The sequence below is a fragment of the Pseudophryne corroboree genome, chromosome 5 (assembly GCF_028390025.1).
Source record: "Pseudophryne corroboree isolate aPseCor3 chromosome 5, aPseCor3.hap2, whole genome shotgun sequence".
Classification (NCBI taxonomy): domain Eukaryota; kingdom Metazoa; phylum Chordata; class Amphibia; order Anura; family Myobatrachidae; genus Pseudophryne; species Pseudophryne corroboree.
Genome location: NC_086448.1, coordinates 563747062 through 563767609, shown reverse-complemented (window position 1 = coordinate 563767609; position 20548 = coordinate 563747062). Strand labels below are relative to the sequence as shown.

At 44.2% G+C, this 20548-nt stretch overlaps 1 protein-coding gene across 2 annotated transcripts in view; it reads right to left on the bottom strand.

The window, feature by feature from the left end:
- The window catches only part of PARD6G (par-6 family cell polarity regulator gamma), a 208436-nt gene that overhangs the window by 16065 nt on the left and 171823 nt on the right, over positions 1-20548 (bottom strand). The window lies entirely within an intron of this gene.

Genomic DNA, 20548 nt, shown 5'->3' with positions numbered 1-20548 from the left:
TCAAAGACAGGATTGCTGAAGGAAAATCCATTCAGACAGTTTAGGCGTCAGGCCAACACTAAAATGTGTCATCCCTGTAAACTACAAATAGATGGGCAGCGTCTAGATTAGACAAAGCTTTTCCCCTTAGTAATTGTAAATAGTTTACTATGTAGACCAGACAGAATTATAAGCACCACACACAGACAGCATCTCCTACAAGCAATTTATAGGTCACTCGTCTCACCTTGGTTTAGAAACTTTAATGTTCTGACATAGGGGGTCATTCCGACCCGATCGCTCAGTGCAGTTTCTCGCAGCGCAGTGATCGGGTCGAAACTGCGCATGTGCCAGTGACACAGTGGTTGCCTAGCGATCGCCTCTGAGGCAAAGCCCGTCACTGGGCGGGAGGGGGCTGGCCGGCGGCGTTAAGCCGCCGTTTAGGGGGAGCGGGCCGGCCAACGCAATCGTGGCCGGACCGTTGGGGGGGCGGGCCGCAGCGGCTGCGTGACGGGTAGCGACGAGTAGCTCCTGGCCAGCACGCTAAAGCTGCGCTGGTCGGGAGCTACTCTTGAAGTGCAAATGCATCGCCGCTGTGCGATGCCTTTGCGCTTCTGCAGGGGGGGGGGGGGGCAGCACTGACATGCGGGGCGGACTAGCCCTGTGCTGGCCGTCCCCCCACATGTCAGTGTGAATGATCGTAGCTGTGCTAAATTTAGCACAGCTACGATCAACTCGGAATTACCCCCATAAAACTCAAAAGTCCAAGATCAACTCAATGAACCACAAATGTGATAAACATATACATCTCTGTAGCTTGCCTTCATAAATTTATGTATTTGTGTATGTCTCTATATATTACAATTTACTAAATGTTGCTCATTGTCTTGGTGAAGTTAGGCTTTGGCTCATCAAAACATCTGATATTTAATAAAATATTGGACTGTGTTCATATCCCACTGAGGTGTCTCCAATTTCTTTCTGTATATGTCTATGGGGTCAGTCCAATTACCCAAGAAAGGGGTGAGTTGCCATTGCAGCCCTATGGGGCTGTAAACAAAAATCCACGTTTCCAGCAGAACCATAAGTGCAGCATACAGCCCCTACATGATGGTACTCTTGCAGTTAATGCTATAGGAAGAGTGCACTCGTGGTAAACTCATATTAAAGTATATACACCTTATATAATTAAACTGGTAATTATAACTAAACTGGTAACCAAATAATTTAGCAAAAAAATCCTAAATGTATCAAATGCTACAAAGTGCTGCTATTCATATACACTGCCAAAAGTCACGGAATAGCAGTATGTTTAGGTAATGGTGGGTAGCGCCACCATACTGTGACGTCTTGGAAATGGACAAATCTGCATCAGTTGTAATCTAACATCTCATGAGTCAGTCTGAACACCAGCTATGTTGATCATGGGAGTCTGACAAACAGGACATTCAATTACCGAAAGTTGTGTGGACAACGTTCCTCGATCTATGGAAGGCACTACCCCACAGTGGACAGTGCAATGGGCAACCATGGGTACTTAATGATTGTGACCAGCAGCGTCTGTCAAGAACTGTCCGTGGTAACAGACAAGCGACACTGACTGAAATCACACCTACATTCAATGCAGGAGATACCAGACGCATATCCAGCAGGTCAGTGAACCGTTCTTTAGCTTCCATGGGATATGGGAGCATAAGACCCACAAGAGTACCCCTGTTAACACTACGACACAGCATCTCACCTAGATTTGTGACACTGATATTGGTCCCTGGAGGACTGGCAACGTGGTGTGGTCCGATGGGTCATGGTGCCGGTTGTTTGGGGCTGGTTCAGGTTGTGTCCGATGGTCCGTCTGAACATGTCATTGGCCGGTAACTGCTACCGAGCAGTGATTGGTGATTAACGCTGAAATATTCCAGCAGGATAATACACAGTCATCAGTCCTAAGAACAGAATTGGTTTACTGAGCATTCTGGAGAGTTCAGACAAACGGTGTGGTCACCACATTCACATGACATTCAAGTCCCATAACCAGTCAAGCATTTATGGGACGTGGTGGAGAGGTCCATTCGTAACCAAGATCTAGCACTTACAAAGGGATCAGTACGAGATACCGCCGGACGGGATCCCGGCGGTCGGAATACCGACGCCGGGATCCCGACCGGCACATTCCCGACGGGGGCGAGTGCAACGCAGCCCCTTGCAGGCACGGTGCCTCGCTACGCTCGGCACACTAATTTATTCTCTCTCTATGGGATGTCGGGATTGTGGCGGTCGGGATCCCGCTGTCGGTATTCCGTCCGGCGGGATCTCAACCGCATCCCCTTACAAATGTCAGGAATCTGTGGGAAGCTATCCAGAGGGCATGGGTCAACATGTTGTCCAGAGGTTATCCGTTCACTTGTGAAATCAATGCCACAGCGAGTTGTTGCACTTCACCAGGCTAGAGGGGTCCTACATGACACTAGGCACTTCAGTGTATATTATATTATAAATTATATAAGGAAGGGTAATTACGCTTAGCCCTGACTGCAAATGATTTAGAGATGATCTGTATGCCATATTGATCTGGTTTTTAATGTTTTTTCTATTACGTATAAAAGTTTTCTTTTTTGTACTTATTTAAGGTTGCCCATGTTTAAGAGCCCCTGGTGGAGTTTTTTTTCCACAGCCCCAGAGCAAGTCTGATTTTACCTAAAATCGTTCTTTTTAGGAAAAATCAGCGGGACTTGTTCTGGCACTCTGCAGCGCCCCCCTTAATGACAAATGAAGCAATTGGAAGTTTCCAATTAGCTTAATTAGTCCTTAATTACTCACCTTCCAAAGCGTTGTCTCCTTCCTCCTTCAAAGCTGAAAACCCTGCTTGCATTTTTTAAATACTGGATACCGCAGGTATGGGAGAGCTCATATACCCGTGATAATCCAAAACTGGGCACAAGGTTTTCTTTGCAGCCAAAACCTTGTGTCCTGTATAGGTAGATTACTAAATCCAAACAGGCAACTATCTGGCCAGCCATGGATGGACAAACTTAAAAGGCATTTGTCACAAATGGCAATACCAGCTGATGAATGGCATCATCAGCCAATGTGCGGCTAGTGTTAAATGGTAAGAATAATACATACAGGCTTGTATCACTGTGACCCCAACACTGAAGCACAGAAAAAACAGCACAGATACAAGTCATGATAAATAACAATACACAATCTTTAACTGTAATACAATTTATTTAAAAAAAAATACTTGAGTAGTACAATAGCCCTCCACAAGTATGCCTTTCTACACAAAGCTGCACTAGAGAAGTAATTTAGGTCTGAGCATCATCTTCCTTCATGCGTGAATATGTAAATTTGTGATTCTGTTTTCCTTTACTGTATGAAGATGTGCAGAGAAAAATACATTCCTGACATATTTTCTGTTGTCAGCTTCTAAACAAGATTTATATCATTTACATGAATAAAGCAGCTTACATTTTAGCTTAAAGCGTTCAAACCTTTATCTTAGCATTTGCTATAGGTGTTATGTGAAAAATAACCCAAGCATTTATTTATTTATTTATCTTTGCTGTTTTCATTTAGAAAATAGTCAGAGGAAAATGCTTTAGGCTAATTGAGCAATGTTGTGAGCCAGATCAGTAGGATTCCCACACTCTGCAGCACAACTCAGGCACCTGCCCAAATGAGAGAGAAACTTGTGGCAGAGATCCAGCTGGCTCCAATTCCATGCACCCTCTGGCAGCACAGCAGCCTTGTGACAGGCTCTGAGCAATGGCTCTCTGGTATGAGAGGCACCTCACCGAGATGCCACCCGCTCACTGTGCAGCACACTGTGACAGGCTCTGAGCAATGGCTCTCTGGTATGAGAGGCACCTCACCGAGATGCCACCCGCTCACTGTGCAGCATACTGTGACAGGCTCTGAGCAATGGCTCTCTGGTATGAGAGGCACCTCACCGAGATGCCACCCGCTCACTGTGCAGCACACTGTGACAGGCTCTGAGCAATGGCTCTCTGGTATGAGAGGCACCTCACCGAGATGCCACCCGCTCACTGTGCAGCATACTGTGACAGGCTCTGAGCAATGGCTCTCTGGTATGAGAGGCACCTCACCGAGATGCCACACGCTCACTGTGCAGCACACTGTGACAGGCTCTGAGCAATGGCTCTCTGGTATGAGAGGCACCTCACCGAGATGCCACCCGCTCACTGTGCAGCATACTGTGACAGGCTCTGAGCAATGGCTCTCTGGTATGAGAGGCACCTCACCGAGATGCCACCCGCTCACTGTGCAGCACACTGTGACAGGCTCTGAGCAATGGCTCTCTGGTATGAGAGGCACCTCACCGAGATGCCACCCGCTCACTGTGCAGCACACTGTGACAGGCTCTGAGCAATGGCTCTCTGGTATGAGAGGCACCTCACCGAGATGCCACCCGCTCACTGTGCAGCACACTGTGACAGGCTCTGAGCAATGGCTCTCTGGTATGAGAGGCACCTCACCGAGATGCCACCCGCTCACTGTGCAGCACACTGTGACAGGCTCTGAGCAATGGCTCTCTGGTATGAGAGGCACCTCACCGAGATGCCACCCGCTCACTGTGCAGCACACTGTGACAGGCTCTGAGCAATGGCTCTCTGGTATTAGAGGCACCTCACCGAGATGCCACCCGCTCACTGTGCAGCATACTGTGACAGGCTCTGAGCAATGGCTCTCTGGTATGAGAGGCACCTCACCGAGATGCCACCCGCTCACTGTGCAGCACACTGTGACAGGCTCTGAGCAATGGCTCTCTGGTATTAGAGGCACCTCACCGAGATGCCACCCGCTCACTGTGCAGCATACTGTGACAGGCTCTGAGCAATGGCTCTCTGGTATGAGAGGCACCTCACTGAGATGCCACACGCTCACTGTGCAGCACACTGTGACAGGCTCTGAGCAATGGCTCTCTGGTATGAGAGGCACCTCACCGAGATGCCACCCGCTCACTGTGCAGCATACTGTGACAGGCTCTGAGCAATGGCTCTCTGGTATGAGAGGCACCTCACCGAGATGCCACCCGCTCACTGTGCAGCACACTGTGACAGGCTCTGAGCAATGGCTCTCTGGTATGAGAGGCACCTCACCGAGATGCCACCCGCTCACTGTGCAGCATACTGTGACAGGCTCTGAGCAATGGCTCTCTGGTATGAGAGGCACCTCACCGAGATGCCACACGCTCACTGTGCAGCACACTGTGACAGGCTCTGAGCAATGGCTCTCTGGTATGAGAGGCACCTCACCGAGATGCCACCCGCTCACTGTGCAGCATACTGTGACAGGCTCTGAGCAATGGCTCTCTGGTATGAGAGGCACCTCACCGAGATGCCACCCGCTCACTGTGCAGCACACTGTGACAGGCTCTGAGCAATGGCTCTCTGGTATGAGAGGCACCTCACCGAGATGCCACCCGCTCACTGTGCAGCACACTGTGACAGGCTCTGAGCAATGGCTCTCTGGTATGAGAGGCACCTCACCGAGATGCCACCCGCTCACTGTGCAGCACACTGTGACAGGCTCTGAGCAATGGCTCTCTGGTATGAGAGGCACCTCACCGAGATGCCACCCGCTCACTGTGCAGCACACTGTGACAGGCTCTGAGCAATGGCTCTCTGGTATGAGAGGCACCTCACCGAGATGCCACCCGCTCACTGTGCAGCACACTGTGACAGGCTCTGAGCAATGGCTCTCTGGTATTAGAGGCACCTCACCGAGATGCCACCCGCTCACTGTGCAGCATACTGTGACAGGCTCTGAGCAATGGCTCTCTGGTATGAGAGGCACCTCACCGAGATGCCACCCGCTCACTGTGCAGCACACTGTGACAGGCTCTGAGCAATGGCTCTCTGGTATTAGAGGCACCTCACCGAGATGCCACCCGCTCACTGTGCAGCATACTGTGACAGGCTCTGAGCAATGGCTCTCTGGTATGAGAGGCACCTCACTGAGATGCCACACGCTCACTGTGCAGCACACTGTGACAGGCTCTGAGCAATGGCTCTCTGGTATGAGAGGCACCTCACCGAGATGCCACACGCTCACTGTGCAGCATACTGTGACAGGCTCTGAGCAATGGCTCTCTGGTATGAGAGGCACCTCACCGAGATGCCACCCGCTCACTGTGCAGCACACTGTGACAGGCTCTGAGCAATGGCTCTCTGGTATGAGAGGCACCTCACCGAGATGCCACCCGCTCACTGTGCAGCACACTGTGACAGGCTCTGAGCATTGGCTCTCTGGTATGAGAGGCACCTCACCGAGATGCCACTCGCTCACTGTGCAGCATACTGTGACAGGCTCTGAGCAATGGCTGTCTGGTATTAGAGGCACCTCTCCGAGATGCCACCCGCTCACTGTGCAGCATACTGTGAAGAGACCGTTTCATCTCTTTTTATAAATAGTCAGAGGAAACATTATTTATAATCAACCAACGGCAACACTGCAGACCATGGCAGAGTAACCTGGTGTCACAGTCATATATCTTTTCGTTATATTTAGCACCAACACTCAACAATTAGTATCAACAATAAATTGTGTTTACTTAACTGTTTGTGGAACTTTCACAGAGCTCTTATAGTTCCCGCCTGAGGCACAAACAGGAAAAATACATATTTCTTGTAGAACATAAATGTCTGTACATTTTTAATCTAACATCTTAGTTTTGGATTGTGTAGAAGCAGAACATCGGAGATCTAAATCCTTGAACATACACATATCTATCTATATAAAAAAAATGTGTGTGTTCAGTATAAATTCCCGGTGGATGGGATGCTGGCGGTCACAATACAGACAGCGGCATCCTGATATTTTAAATCCATAAAGTGAGGGGAAGTATGTTCCACCTCTCACCACTCCTAGCCCTCCCTTCCTGCAGCCTAACCTCCCCCCGGTGGTGCCTAAACCTAAACGCCTGCCCCCGCAGTCTAATCCTAACCCTCCCCTCTTAGTTCCTAAACCTTACATGCCCCCCGGTGGTGCCTAACCATACCGCTCACTCCCCGCAACCTAATCCTAACCCCCTGAGGTGGTGCCCAAACCTAACCCCTCCACAATACTTACGGTAAGAATGCCGGCTGTTGGGATTCCGGCGTTGGTCTCCTGACCCTGATGGGATTCCAGTGTTGGCATTCTGGCAGGCGCCGGGATCCTGACAGCCGTCATCTTAACCGCATTCCATATATATAATTATTATTATTATTAACAACAACAAAATAGGTGAATTTGTTAATAGAGATCCCCTAGATTAGTAATGGTACTAATGGTCATACAGTAGATACAAGATGTAAAACAGATCATGAATTGTTACAAAGGATCAAAGGGGTCTAGAATGAAGACCACTTTGCAGATAATACAGATAGACTTGCTGAACAATGGCGGTAGAATCAGGGAAGGCTTATAGTTAAAGTTAATAAACCTGTAAAACTTAAAAAAACAAAAAAAAAAAAAAACACTTGAACACTCAGGGGTATATTCAATAAGAGTCGGATCCATTCCGACATGCAGTTGTCGGAATGGATCCGACAACCCCTATTCAATGGACGGCCAAATCAGACTGTCGGATTTGGCCGTACACAGGGTCCTGTCAGGCCGCTGCTGTCAGCGGCTGCGCTGCAAGCAGCGGCCAGGGGAGCAGAGATCGGCGGCCGTGAGCGGGAGGGGCTGGCTGCGGGGGGACATGTATGGAGCGGCGGGGGGAGGCGCTGCAGGAAGAGAGGTGCTGCGGGCGGCGGGGGGAGCAGAGATCGGCGGCCGGACCATGCCATGCCTCACTCTATGTATTTTTACGCTCAGTCTGTCACTTTATACCAATTCCTTTGCGACAAAAGTACTAATCTAGTGTTCCTGGAACGCTGTGAGCCATTGTATGCGGCTTCAGTGCTAATAAGACACAAAATTCAGGAAAAGCACAAGTTGCTGCTGATGGCACACGATTAAGTGGCACAAACCAACTGGTGCAAAAATGGTCGGTGAATGAGGACACATCTGTATGCATCATCTAGAGATTCAGAGCTATGTGCCCTGTCTGCTTTGTCGGTCTTCTGTGTAAAAGGATCATGTACCAAATTAACTGCTACAAACTTAGTCAAAATGATTGCAAGTAGTACATTTCTTCCTCATACCATAATTGTGTAATAAGCAGACATTAGATTTGATCAGTGCATTACACGTGTTTGTCAAAGCCAAATGACGGATCAGCTGCAAGGGGTGCCGCATGTACATGCAGGTGTGCTACTGTATTTGTACCTAGTTATTACATATGCCATTTGCTGTTTAACAGATTCTGTCAATAGAACTCTGGGGGGTTTTACACTAATCTCATAAATTATATTAAGGTTCAGATTTATATCCAATCAAGTCAGCACCCAAAGCCAGGGCACAGTATCTGCTAGGCGATCTTATTAAACTGGAACAGGCACCACCCAATGTAGTGTACACTAGACCTGGCACCACATACTGTATAAAATGTACGACCATTAACTCCAGTGTGTTTTTTTTATTTTTTATTCATCATTAGGCATCAATTATACATTAGGTGTCAGTAGTAACTACAATAAATATATATGATGGCATGATTGCTTATCTGCCTTGGACCACGGTAGGTGGGGATGACATGCACTGGGACTCCCGCTCAATGTCAGTGGCTCACCACACACACAAGCCTGGAGCCACACAGACTCATTGTCAGTGCTGTCCTGTCCACGGCTAATAGGAGAGACGAGTTGCCCTATCAGACAGAGACTGAAAATTACTGTAGGGTTAAATGGGGTAATTTCAGAGAGAGAAAAAAAACAAAAAAGTTTGCTGTAACTGATACTTTCTAGAATTTGTATGATCTTTCTTTTGTATGCCCAGTCATTATTTTGGGAAATGTTCAAACTGTTATCCCAAAGTAGATACAAAAGAAAAAAAGAAAATTGTGACTGGAAAATACACCATGGGAAGGGGTAAATGACAAACATTTTTGGGGTAGTTTTCAGACAGCTGTTTCAAAGGGCTGATATGAGTACCAACTTGGGTAATTGACAGACATCATTGTATCTTGGCATGATAAGAAATTGGTGTATTGATTAGACACAAAACAAAAAGTTTGACACTAAGTTAGTGTCAATGGCCCTCATTCCGAGTTGTTCGCTCGCTAGCTGCTTTTAGCAGTGCACACGCTAGGCCGCCACCCTCTGGGAGTGTATCTTAGTTTAGCAGAATAGCGAACGAAAGATTAGCAGAATTGCTACTAAATAATTTCCTGCATTTTCTGAGTAGCTCCAGACCTACTCCTAGATTGCGATCACCTCAGTCCGTTTAGTTCCTGGTTTGACGTCACAAACGCCCTGCGTTCGGCCAGCCACTCCCCCGTTTCTCCAGCCACTCCTGTGTTTTTACCTGGCACACCTGCGTTTTTTAGCACACTCCCTGAAAACGGCCAGTTTCCGCCCAGAAACACCCACTTCCTGTCAATCACACTAAAGATCACTCGAGCGATGAAAAAACGTCGCTCGAGCTTGTGTAAATCTCCAAAGTTTTGTGTTAAATTACTTATCGCATGCGCGCTGCGTACCATGCGCATTTTCAACCTAATCGCTCCGTTGCGAAAAACGGCAACGAGCGAACAACTCGGAATGACCACCAATGTAGGAAACCAATGCTGTGCAGTAAACAGAATAAGCAAATAATTCCCCACAAAACGCATACAGATGTAGGAAAAGGACAGATAATGGCTATTTGACATAATTCAGATCTCTGCGGCTATCTGTTAACCACTTGCCTGGCATGGTCGCATCAGATACAAGTGCCTTATCTGACCTGGTTGCACAGGATATGACCAGTCAGATACACAGCGTGTGCAGCTACAGGGAAGACAATAGTTTGTCGGGGAGTTCTAGGGAAATCGTGAGTGGCATCGTATCGTTTGCATGTCGTCTAGTTTGTACCAATAGCTGATAATTTCATCCTGTGATGTCAGTCTATTATGATCATCTGACTACTAAAAGTGAACTGGCCATTAATTGTATCGGCTCCCAAGCCTCAGAAGTACATTTATTTTAAAAGGCAATGACTTTGGACAAAGATGCAACTTACTATTTCTTTGACAAACATTATAATACCATTCTTATAATGGAGTATAATAAGCTGGCTACTTAACAAAGGACTTCATTTATAAAACTTGGTACTCTCTGTACATTATGTAGTACAGGTTAAGTCGAATCTAAAATATTGCCCTTCAAAATGAAAATATGTCCTCCTCTCTGATTATGTGCAGGGTGCCAGAATGAGCACTAGATCTGTGTACACAATCTTTTTTTCATGCACAAAATTATAAAAAATATTTTATAAAATGACCTTCAGGCAAGGGCGTAGAAACCATAGGTGCAGGAAGTGCAGCTGCTATGGGGCCCAGAGCTGAGAGGGGCCCACTTTGGATGATATGTAGGGGCCTTTACAAATCTTTGCCTTGGGGTCTTCAATATTTCTAGTTATGCCCTTGACTTGATTATTGTAATGTGGTATAAAACGAATTGGAGGGCATCTGATATGTGGCACAATATGAAGTGGAGGCACTGTAGTGTGGCATAATATGAAATAGGGGTGCTGTAATGTGACATAATATGAACTGGACACACTACATGTCATTATGTGAAATGGGGTCACCGTGTTGGATAACTTGTACTGGTGGCCCTACAAATGAACTAGGAAACTACTATGGGGCATAACATTAACTAAGGCACTACTATGGTTCAGAAAGTGAACTAGGGCACTATTATGGTGCTTAAAAATCAACAATTGCTGTGGATAGGTGTCTCTAGAAGCATTAGGACAAGGGCCCTTCAATATGTTGCTATGGGGCCAACACAGTTCTGGCTACGCCCCTGCCTTCAGGCTAAGTGTGTAAGGTGTATATGAAACATACATGTATTACGTGATTAGACTTGGGTGCCACCTCCAAGATCTATCTTTATGGTATGCCAATATACTAGGAGATGGGAGATTAAATCTGTATCCTTATATTGTACTATTAAAAAACAAACAAACGATACAGTGCTAAAGAGCCAGACATTGTGGATAATCATTTAATAATATACTGGATATACTGTATAGTGATGTATGATATTACATAAATAGTCCCATATATAGGTAATATCTATCTGACTTAATCCAAATGCTTTGAGAAATAAAGTACAATAAGAGGCCATTTAGAAAACGGAATAACTACTAGTACAGAGGACAACCAAACCTCTTGTCCTAGATTGCCCCTTTCCTGCAGTGAAAGTGAAAGGATAATTAAATAATGTTAACAGAAGTCCAGGATTCAGTAGAATACAGCTGAGGTGTTAATGATGTACAGTAAGTGCTATCAGCTGGAGGTGCGACTATGCTGTAGAAGTAGCAAATAGTGCTGGCTGATAGTCATCATCACATATTGTTACACCGGCCTCCCAGAGCCACAAAATACACACCTCCTAAAAGACGTATATCTTTGTACGTATCAATGTTTAATAGAGACAAATAAATGAGCACACCTTCACTGTATTCAGCTTGTGCATGCCCATCCTCATAGCATTCTTTGTGCTCATTTCCAGTACGACATAACTGGAAATGAGCTCTAAACAAGCTCCTTCAAGGTTACAGACAGTGGGCCAGGACAAGCATACATTTTAAGTATTAATGCCGGTCAAATGTTATCTGTATAAGGAAGACCATTAGTAATGGGATAAGATGTTTTCATTGTAGTAGATGGCACATATTCACATAAATACAGCAAACAAATCAATACCAGTACGGATGGTGTAATGGTTAGCATTACTGTGTTTAAATCCCACCATGGACATAGAATATGTTTGAGTTTGTATGTTCTCCATGTGCCTTGCATGGGTTTCGTCTGGGTGCTCTGGTTTCCTCCCACAATCCCAAAATATACTGGTATAACTGGCTCCTGGCACAAAATGAACCCTAGTGTGTATATGTGTTTAGGGCAGATTAGATGGGCCAAGTGGTTCTTATCTGCCGTCAAATTCTGGGTTTCTTATATTGGAAAAAGGCCAAACGCATACAGGTATGTTATGAAATTATACCAAAATTGAAAATGCTAAATCATGGTGACAGAATCAATTTAAAAGGAAACATTTCAGAAGACTAAATTGAGCACATTTTCTGCATATTTCCTATATTTAGCAAAATGGAAGTTATTCAGCAAATACACCCTTACCTGCTTGCATTATTTGTAGCTAATCATTCTAATTTATCTGTCCACATTAGGGTTCTCAGACAAATCAATATCTGAAAATTCCTATCATGTTTAAATTGTAATCCAAGTCTAAAAAGTTAGTAAGAGTCTAAAAAGTTAGTAAAAGTAAATTTTTTTCCATCCAATAGAAATAGACGGAGAATTAGTTTTTACTAACAGTTGTTAGAAGATCCCAGCAACACACACAGCTCAATCTTAAAACAACCCTGACATCAGGTGTGTCCCGTTTAAGAAAAAAAAAAAAAAGCTCAGGTCAAAATTGTCATGTGGGATAATGATAAACAGATCAGCATAATTACATTGTCTCTATAATATGTTTGATGTATCATCTCTGTGGCATATAACTCTACATGCCTATACAAGAACCACCTCCCCTTGAAAAGAAAAGTGTACAGGCAGCCCACACAGTTGTAACCAACAACTCACAGCCCTTCCCTCCAGACACAAACAGCCATGCAACATGTGAGATGTATCTAGGGCAGGTTTAGCATAAACTTACAAAACATTCCAGATGAACATCAATTACAAAAAAAAAAAAAAAGAAAAAGTATAAATAAACTGCGAATACATATACAATATATATATATATATATATACATACATACATACACATAAATATATATACATATATACACACACACACATATATACACACAGTATATACAGTATGTGTGTGTATATATATATACATACATACATACATATATAAAAAATTTGGTATATTTATGTTAAATACAGCAACTTTTAAGGTTTGAAAACAGAAACACATTGGGGGGAATTCAATGGACCAAGACTGACCATAGCTCAGAGTGGCATATAATACACTGGTTCAGCGTCTGGCCTAAAGCCACAGCATTTGCTAGATAGAATGCACAAATTGGCACTCAGTGCATACTTAAAAGCTCCAGTGGGGAGTTGCTGTCTCCCGCCTTGTGTCCCTGGTTGGCTGCATCTCCTCCCTGGCTATATATTGCTGCAGTGCCTTGCTCTGGTTACCCCCTAGGAGTATGTAGCAACCGTTAGCTGACTGTCAACATCATAGGGGGCAAAATTTAAAGTCTAGTCCCTCTGTCTAAAGTGCATTCATTTCTGACTGCAGCAAACTGCAAGAGTATTAGGTCACATACCTAGCGCCACAATTATTTTCTATTGACTGGCTGTACCAGTTTCTGCTCACCCCCTGATCTTGTACCTTACCCTGTGCTCTGACTTCTCTGCCTGTAACTGACGTTCTTATACGTTGGACTATTTTATGGATACAGATTCTGTACTTCACCTCTAGATTCTTGTTTATTAAGTCAGAGGTCCGCAAACCTGCAGGCTCCTTGGGTGGGGGTTGTGGTAGAGACCAGGGGGTCCGTTAGACTCTACACATTGCCAGTATTAACCCTTCACCGCTAATACGAATCTTAGTACCCGTATCCTCTTAAAGAAGAGGTAGTCCAGTAGCATGTAAGCTCTTTTTAATCAATTCTTCCATCCTCTAAATCAGGGGTGGGGAACCTTTTTTCTACCGAGGGCCATTTGGATATTTATAAAATCCTTCGGGGCCATACAAAAATTCTCAACTTAAAAAATTACTCTGCCTCCCAGTAGGTCTGCCCCTTAGAGGTACTGTGTGTGCGCGCCAGAGGCGCGCGCGCCAAAAAAATGGGTGTGGCCAGTTAAAATGGGACGTGATACACATATGCCCCCAATAGTGCAGTGCCAGATCCACAATTGCCCCCACAGTGGCAGGTATACAAATGCCCCCACAGTGGCAGGTATACAAATGCCCCTCACAGTGCCAGGTATACAGATGTCCCCACAGTGCCAGGTATAACTGCCCCTCACAGTGCCAGGTATACAAATGCCCCTCACAGTGCCAGGTATACAAATGCCCCTCACAGTGCCAGGTGTACAAATGCCCCTCACAGTGCCAGGTATACAAATGCCCCTCACAGTGCCAGGTATACAGATGCCCCTCACAGTGCCAGGTATACAGATGCCCCTCACAGTGCCAGGTATACAGATGCCCCTAACAGTGCCAGGTATACAGATGCCCCTAACAGTGCCAGGTATACAGATGCCCCCCACAATGCCAGGTATACAGATGCCCCCCACAGTGCCAGGTATACAGATGCCCCCCCGTCCCCCCCGTGCTGCTTACCGCTCCTTTCGGCGGGGACACGGAGGAGAGCGCAGCTATGTTGGGCGGCGGCGTGTAGGACTTGAAACCAGCCGCCGGTTCGTGAGCCAATCAGAGCTCGCGGACCGGCAGCCGCGGCTCCTGATTGGCTCACGAACCGGCGGCTGGTTTTAAGTCCTACACGCCGCCGCTCCCACCCGACAGCCGCGCTCTCCTCCCTGTTCTGACAGTTGAGACACGCTGCCGCCGGACTGAGCGGCGGCGTGTCTCACTGAGAAGCGGGTGGGCTGGAGCACACGGCTTCGCGGGCCTTATACGGCCCGCGGGCCGGAGGTTCCCCACCCCTGCTCTAAATAAATAACTGGTCACAACTGCTCTGATTGGGAAGCTGTCCCTAGCACTTCAACAGAACTCTATAGAAAAGCTTCCATAGAGTGCTATATATGAGCCTAGTCCACCAACATCTAGAACTAATATGGCTGTCCGATTCAGGCCACAGGGCATCTTCGCCCCATGTAAAGTAGTGTATAATTTTATTGTATTGGTCAACTCATTAAAACATAGTGGTACATTTATAATACAAAAAAAATGAAAAGCCTAAATCAGGAGTACATATATTTCTTCTTTTAATTAAAAACCTACAGTTTTTACCAACTGTTTAAATAAATTAGTTTGTAATATATTTAAAAAAAATAGCGATTCCCATTGTATGTTGAGGGCCAAAATTGCACTACAGTAAATGGAGGTATTTGTATATATAATATAAAATGATATAGGCCCAGATTTATGAAGCCTTGGAGAGTGACAAATTGCACAGTGATAAAGTACCAGCGAATCCGCTCATATCTGTCAGTTGTCAAACACAGCCTGTGACGTGGCAGTTAGGAGATGATTGACTGGTACTTTATCTCCATGCAATTTATCACTCTCCTGCTCCTGTGCCAAACAATTTACATGGAAAGAATTAGGAAGTGTAACCATATGCACAAACCGTTAAATAGAGACAACGGAACATTTAATGAATAGCTCTCCGACTCATGTAGTTATTTGTTATAAACATATTGTACAATACTTACAAAAGTTTGCGCTCTAATAACAAAGATCCAGTATGTGATAGAAACCAAGTTCAGAAATTCTGATAAAGATTTTTTAGGACTTCATAACTTTGCAGTATCTAGTAAGTAATATGCTCTGCATCTGATATAAGCCACATGCTCTATCCCTCACTAAACACGTGGTAATGCTTACTCGGCTCAAGTTTCTGCCAAAATATGTACTGGCAAAAGACACTGGACTTCCGCCTTACAGAAACAATATGATGCTTGTTCGATCAGCACTTGCCTCCTTAACCAAAAACCCACACTCATAAAGCAATTAGAGGGACTGCCTCCCCTGTAAGATACAGGATTTCTGATGACGGCGTATAATACAAAAAGGTATAGATACATAATAAAATCCCAATGGATCTTGTAGATTCCACTGAATGTACAAAAATTTGCTTTGCCGCACTGTGCGTAATATCAGTATAGTAGGATATACGTATAGTACCTTACAGAAAGTTCATCATTTTGGAGCCCCAATGGGTTGCTGCAAATATACTTCCTGCTGCTGTAGGAAAGGGTATGGGTCATGGGGTCAACATGCATTAGGTAAACAGCATTAGGTCAACCAACCACTATTGGTCGACAATGGCTAGGTCGACAGTCATTAGGTCGACATGAGGTTTGTTTGTTTTTACTTTTTGTGTGTGTCGTTTTCATCATAAAGTGACGGAGAACCGCAATTAGTGCACAATGTCCGCTCACCATGCTTCGGGCAAGGTGCCTCGCTGCGCTCGGCACAGGTTACTATTCCCAGTCGTAGTCCACGTGGATTGTGAAGTATGAAAAAGTTAAAAAAATGTGAAAAATGCATGACAACCTTTTTCCATGTCGACCAATAGTGGTTGACCTAAGTGTGGTCGACCTAATGACCATATCCCGTAAGAAATACAATTATTTTAAAATAAGCAAATAAATAGTGCAGTTATCATGTCGCTAAAATTAGCAAGCAGCACAAGTACTACAGTCTGGTCTCGATACCAGTAAGGCAGAGGGCCAGCAGCCTTGGGTTGCCCTACACAAGCGGCACCAGCAGCAAGCTGCGACAGGCTCAGTTGGCCACACTATAAAAAGGGATGATACTTGCCTACTTTCCCGGAGCCTGCAGGAGATACCTGGTTTTTCGGGTAGTCCTCCGCATCCCCGGAAGAGTGGGCACCCCCTCCAGCATTCTGCCAACTTCCTAGTGAAGTGGGTAGAATGGGGAGATAAATAGGGAGAAAACGCAGACCAGGTGGAGTTGGTGGGGCGTAATGATGTGACATATGCTAATCGTGTCATTTAAGCTCCGGCCACTAGCAAATATTGTCCAGTACCATCATTTTTCCTATGGGGGATGGGGTCTTATAAGGCCATTCGTCTGGCCCTGCCCCAGTCACCTACCACGTGCCTCTCCTCTCCATGCATCTCCCGGAGAGCAACTTTTAACTATGGCATTTTATTGTGGGGTTTAACATCAGTCTAATATCAGTCATGTACAGTATGTGTAGCTCATAGTAAAGTATACAGTAAATGCTACAGTAAACAAATAATAGAGGCTCACAGGTAAAGTTAGTAAAGAAAGCAGTCAGACTGACAAGTGGCTTGAAACAATCACAGTAGCTGATAAAGGTGAGACTGTAAAAGTGGGATTGGTATCATAATACAGAAAGGATAGAGGTCCTGTATTTCTTGATACTTATCCTAGTACATTCAGCAGTTGTTCTTGAAACCGTTTTGTTGCTCTATTCCCTGTCCTTAATTTTAATATCCCCATATCATTGCTACAGTATCAGAATTATTACACAGTACCTTTCAAGGTTATTATACAGACAGATACAGTTCTGCAATGTCTGTGTCTGCGCACGAGATTCTGAATACATAATAAACTAGCTTATGTACCCATCGTTGCCCAGGTTTAAATCTTCAAGTTAAGTTATAGATGAGTTGGATGTAACGGTCACTATTTAAAAAATAATTAGCAGCTCTGAGGTGGCTGCCCAGGGACTTTTTTATTAATTTATTTTCGGGAAAGGGGGGGGGGGGGGGGGGGGTCACCTTTAGCCCCAATGCCCTGCTTTCCTTCAGTTCAGTTTTATAATCACTTTTTCCTTTTGAGGTGGATTAAAAGTCTTCCTTCTGCTATCAATGTTGCTATTCCAAGGCTTTTGGGTACAACATTTTTTTTTCTTCCCACCTCCATTTCTGTCAGAAATAACCATAAATCCATTAACAAAAATAACTGTCAGTTATTACAGTTCATTAAAGTTTTCATTCAAATCCATCTAGTGGAAGGACCAGAACAGGATCCCTGTGGCTAAGTTCTGTTTGGCGTACACCAATGACCGGGAACCAAACCCCCCCCTAGAACCTGGCCAGTATCCAAATGCATAACTGGACATAAACAAATGTACCAATAAATTTTATATATAAGATATAAAACAATTCAGCATCTGGTAAGGACATAGAATTGTTTGGCATAAACTAAAAAGGTGCCTTGTGGTTTTGAACAGACATATCGGGGGGGGGGGGGGAGATTTATCAAGTTATGGAGAGAAAGTAGAGAGAGCACTGCCTGTAAAATGACAGAAGCTGGTTGGTTGGTACTTAATCGCTCTTTTTAAAAAAAATAATTTTTAAAGCTAGCTTGGGCGATGTCCTAGAACACACAGAGGCTCATGAACGTTTGGTTTGTGGAGAATACAGTTAGTAAAAGTGTACAGAAACACAAAACTATGCTATTTCGATCCATTTTCTGTTTAATAATGGATCTTTAACGGACCGCAAACAGCCGACAATACAGTGGCGAATTTCCCGTTTGACACGTGCCTAGGGTGGCACCTGGATGCTTGTGTTGTTTCTGTCAACCCAAAATGTACCAGTAACCACTGCACTATACCATACGCCATCTTCAATACAGTGTAAATGGGTAAGACCTGCACATACTGCCCCTGTCAGCTGTCCTACTTAGCAAATATGTATATATAATATATAAAAAATCCATAGGTAGTGCTTTTTTATTTTATATATTAAATTGGCTATCATCAAATGAGGGCTTATAACTAATCAATTAAATGAGGCGGGAAGGAGGGGGGGGGTTACTGTTGGGTTTAGGGGTGCCATCATCCTTAAATCTGCCCCTGCAACAATGCACAGTGCTATGTCATGTGTGTCATACAAGCTCGTCTAAAGATGCTCAGCTACATGAACGCTTAACAAATAATCCAGTGGGTCTGTGAATCCATGTGAATGGATTTCCTCAGAAGTGGACTCTGATGAACTGGAATGGTTTACTTACAAGTTGCCCACAAAGAGTTCTCTCCATAGTGCTGAGCATTGTTTCAATGAATATTTGACAGTAATCATAGGACATTAAGCTTGCCAAGCAAGCCATAAGCACTTGTATTATAAATAGGCAAACATTAGCAAAACATACAGCACTGACAGCAGTGTGAACAGCCATTCAGTGCGGTCAACGCTCTCCCTAGCCCTAAAAGTACAGACACCGATCACTGATCTCCCCGCCAAACATCTTGCCTGTTACAATAGTAATAATGTTATTTATATAGCACTTTTCTCCCAATAGAAATCAAAGAACTTTAATTTAACAATTTTTCCACTTTCCTCCATTTTGACAATTTATTTTTTGCCCTTATTGGAATGCCCTAATAATAATGTGCGTTTTAGGTAAGCTCATGGGGACTATGAACAAGGAAATACTTGAATTTATTAATGTCTACCTGGGACTGAGTACTCAACAAAATAGGAAACATTTAATATAAACGCTCCACAGCAAGAGAGAGCAACTAAACACTGAAAAGGTCACTTGTGGCTGGAAGTGTCTGCCTTCAGATTGTCTTGGTTTCTAAGCCCTTAGGGAGAGAAGAGTTTCAACAAAAACAAACCTAAAGACCACTCTGACTTAAAAGTTCCAAGTAATTAATTTAGGATTAGAACTAGGACTTCCTTGTGGGTGTGCTAAACCTATAATAAAAGGCAGGTGCTGCCTGATACACATGTATAAATTAAATCAACAAAACACATTTTAACTTTTTCAAACAAAAATATTTTCTGGAGTGGTTACATTTCTTCTTCTTCAATAAAAACAGACACCAGTAAGCTCCCAGCATTCTTCGGGCAGGTGAGGGGGAGGGAGTATGAATAATAAAATATGCCTGAGGGGACTATCCAAGGATGAACACTAGTACAGATGTTCCAACAATTTATTTAATGACTGTGGGGGAGGGAACTCTAGCGGTTTCCTGCTAAAATGGTCTTGTTCAACGGGGCTCAAGCTTACAGCAGCCATACAGTGATAGCCTCCTTCAAGTTACTCCAGGTATTCATTTTCTTAAAGATATTACACAACAGAAAATAAGAGTTGAATGTTTCAAGGACAAGGGGAACAGGATCAACAGGATGAAACCTGAGCTAAAGGGTGAAGTGTTAATAGTATAGTATAGGTCAGCTTCTCAGTTCACTGCTACAGATTTCCCTATGTGAGCTAATGCACAGAGCCTGCTTCACACTGTACATGACTTCCATGGCTGCCTTATATTACACAGACTAAAGCCTGTCTGTAAGTCTGAGCAATCCACTCATGTTCACACTTTTAGTTATTAATGTAACACAGTTAGCAATACAGTTTTAAAGCTGCACATATGTATTTAGCATGGCAAGGTGTGCTTACTTTGTGTAAAAAGGTAAAGCATCTGCAGAAAAGTACAGAACAGGGAGAATAAGTACCAAATAAGAGAAATGGAAAAAGAAGTAGACTCTTGTTTGGGAGCACTCTAACTCAGAGGAACTAGGTTGTATACATGTTTTAAAATGGTAAAATCATGATTTTAATAGATTCTTGTTAAAAATATATAGAATTATCGGAGTTCAAAGCTTATTCTATGTGATTCAAGACTATTGTGCAAAAAATATCTATATCAATTTAGTAAATAATTAGCGAAAATTGCTATAATATAATGTAAGCCGGAAAAGCTTTAGAATTCACAAAAAAGGGGGGGGGGGGGAAGAAACACCTACTAGTCTCAATGGTGTCTGTCAAGTGAATATATGACCATCATTCATACTGCA